Raw genomic sequence first — 3,440 nt, 5'->3', positions numbered from 1 at the left:
GACTTCTTCCTTTCCAATTTGTATCTCTTTGACCTCCTTTTGTTGTCTGATTGCTCTGGCTAGAACTTCAAGAACTATATTGAATAAGTAGGGAGAGAGTGGGCAGCCTTGTCTAGTCCCTGATTTTAGTGGGATTGCTTCAAGTTTCTCTCCATTTAGTTTGATGTTAGCTACTGGTTTGCTGTATATTGCTTTTACTATGTTTAGGTATGGGCCTTGAATTCCTGATCTTTCCAGGACTTTTATCATGAAAGGGTGTTGAATTTTGTCGAATGCTTTCTCAGCCTCTAATGAGATGATTATGTGTTTGTTTACATAGTGGATTATGTTGATGGATTTCCGAATATTAAACCATCCCTGCATTCCTGGGATGAAGCCTACTTGATCATGATAGATGATTGTTTTGATATGTTCTTGGATTCGGTTTGTGAGGATTTTATTGAATATTTTTGTGTCGATATTCATAAGGGAAATTGGTCTAAAGTTCTCTTTCTTTGTTGGGTCTTTGTGTGGTTTAGGTATAAGAGTAATTGTAGCTTCATAGAAGGACTCGGATAGTGTTCCTTCTTTTTCTATTTTATGGAATAGTTTGGACAGTATTCGTATTAGGTCTTCTATGAAGGTCTTATAGACATCTCCACTAAGCCTGAGCTACATGTTTCTACCCTCTCAAACCACCATCCCACAAACATGGATCAGGTAATGCAGTTTGTCGAGCCAAGTCAGTAGTTTGTAAAAGACTCGATTCGGCTGGTTAAAAGATGCACCAAGTCTGATAGAAAAGAATTCCAGAAGATTTCCATGGCCACAGCGATTGGATTCGCTATCATGGGGTTCATCAGTTTCTTTGTGAAACTGACCCACAATCCTATTAATAACATTATTGTGGGTGGCTGAGTCCTTCCTTACTGTGGGACTGGTGAACCAATGAGGGGGTGACAAGCTCATGAGTAAAAAGTTACCTGGAAAAAAAAATCTCCACTAAAACCATCTGGTCCTGGACTGTTTTTGGTTGGGAGAATTTTAATAACTGCTTCTATTTCTTTAGGAGTTATAGAACTGTTTAGATGGTTTATCTGATCCTGATTTAACTTTGGTAATTGGTATCTGTCTAGAAAATTGTCCATTTCATTCAGATTTTACAGTTTTGTGAATATAGGCTTTTGTAGTAGGCTCTGATGATTTTTTTGGATTTCCTCAGATTTTGTTATTATGTGTTCCTTTTCATTTCTGATTTTATTAATTTGGATACACTATCTGTGCCCTCTGGTTAGTCTGACTAAGGGTTTATTTATCTTGTTGATTTTCTCAAAGAACCAGCTTTTTGTTTCTACTTGGTTGATTTCAACCCTGAGTTTGATTATTTCCTGCCATGTACTCCTCCTGGGTGTATTTTCTCTTTTTTGTTCTTGAACTTTTAGGTGTGCTGTCAAGCTGCTAGTGTATGCTCTCTTCTGTTTCTTTTTGGAGGCACTCAGAGCTATGAGTTTTCCTCTTAGCACAGCTTTCATTGTGTCCATAAGTTTGGGTATGTTGTGCCTTCATTTTCATTAAATTTTAAAGTCTTTAATTTCTTTTTTTACTTCTTCCTTGACCAAGTTATCATTGAGTAGAGCATTGTTCAGCTTCCATGTGTATGTGGGCTTTCTGTTGTTTTTGTTGTTATTGAAGACCAGCCTTATTCTGTGGTGGTATGATAGGATGAATGGGATTATTTTAACCTTCTTATATCTGTTGAGGCCTAGTTTGTGACCAACTATATGGTCAATTTGGAGAAGGTACCATGAGGAGCTGAGAAGAAGGTATATTCTTTTGTTTTAGGATGAAATGTTCTATAAATTTCTGTTAAATCCATTTGCTTCATAACTTCTGTTAGTTTCCATATGTCTCTGTTTAGTTTCTGTTTTCATGATCTGTCCATTGATGAGAGTGGGGTGTTAAAGTCTCCCACTAATCATTGTGTGAGGTGCAATGTATGCTTTGAGGTTTAGTAAGGTTTCTTTTATTAATGTAGCTGCCCTTGCATTTGGAGCATAGATATTCAGGATTGAGAGTTCATCTTGGTGGATTTTTCTGTTGATGAATATGAAGTTTCCTTCCTTATTTTTTTGATGACTTTTGGTTGAAAATAGATTTTATTCAATATTAGAATGGCTATTCCAGCTTGCCTCTTCTGACCATTTGCTTGGAAAGATGTTTTCTAGCCTTTTACTCTGAGGTAGTGTCTGTCTTTGTCTCTGAGGTGTGTTTCCTGTAGGCAGCAAAATTCTGGGTCCTCATTGCGTATCCAGTTTGTTAATCTGTGTCTTTTTATTGGGGGAGTTGAGTCCATTGATGTTGAGAGATATTAAGGAATAGTGATTGTTGCTTCCTGTTATTTTCATATTTGGATGTGAGATTATGTTTGTGTGCTTGTCTTCTCTTTGTTTTGTTGCAAAATGATTAGTTTCTTGCTTTTTCTAGGGTGTAGCTTGCCTCCTTTTGTTGGGCTTTACCATTTATTATCCTTTGTAGCGCTGGATTTATAGAAAGATATTGTGTAAATTTGGTTTTGTCATGGAATATCTTGGTTTCTTCATCTATGTTAATTGAGAGTTTTGCAGGATACAGTAACCTGGGCTGGCATTTGTGTTCTCTTAAGGTCTGTATGACATCTGTCCAGGATCTTCTGGCTTTCATAGTCTCTGGTGAGAAGTCTGGTATAATTCTGATAGGTCTGCCTTTATATGTCACTTGACCTTTTTTCCCTTACTGCTTTTAATATTTTTTCTTTGTTTTGTGCATTTGGTGTTTTGAGTAGTATGGGACAGGAGGAGTTTCTTTTCTGGTCCAATCTATTTGGAGTTCTGTAGGCTTCTTGTATGTTTATGGGCATCTCTTACTTTAGGTTAGGGAAGTTTTCTTCTATGATTTTGTTGAATATATTTACTGATCCTTTAAGTTGGGAGTCTTCACTCTCTTCTATACCTATTATCCTTAGGTTTGATCTTCTCATTGTGTCCTGGATTTCCTTGATGTTTTGGGCCAGTAGCTTTTTCTGTTTTACATTATCTTTGACAGTTGTGTCGGTGATTTCTATGGAATCTTCTGTCCCTGAGATTCTCTCTTCTATCTCTTTTATTCTGTTGGTGATGCTTGTATCTCTGGCTCCTTTGTCTTCCTTTGGTTTTCTATATTTAGGGTTGTCTCCCTTTGTGCTTTCTTTTTTTTTATAATTTTTTTAAAGATTTTATTTATTGTATATGAGTACACTGTAACTGCCTTCAGACACACCAGAAGAGGGCATCGGATCTCATTACAGATGGTTGCGAGCCACCATGTGGTTGCTGGGATTTGAACTCAGGACCTCAAGAAGAGCAGTCGGTGCTCTTAACCACTGAGCCATCTCTCCAGCCCCACTTTGTGCTTTCTTTATTGCTTCTATTTCCATTTTTAATTCT

General features: G+C 37.1%; 1 pseudogene; it reads left to right on the top strand.

Moving 5' to 3' along the window:
• The first annotated feature begins 690 nt into the window (after positions 1-690).
• LOC108350851 (protein transport protein Sec61 subunit gamma pseudogene) lies at positions 691-897 on the top strand (annotated as a pseudogene).
• The last annotated feature ends 2,543 nt before the right edge of the window (positions 898-3,440 follow it).

This window comes from Rattus norvegicus, chromosome 4 (genome assembly GCF_036323735.1).
Source record: "Rattus norvegicus strain BN/NHsdMcwi chromosome 4, GRCr8, whole genome shotgun sequence".
Classification (NCBI taxonomy): domain Eukaryota; kingdom Metazoa; phylum Chordata; class Mammalia; order Rodentia; family Muridae; genus Rattus; species Rattus norvegicus.
This window is presented reverse-complemented; position numbering and strand designations above follow the sequence as displayed.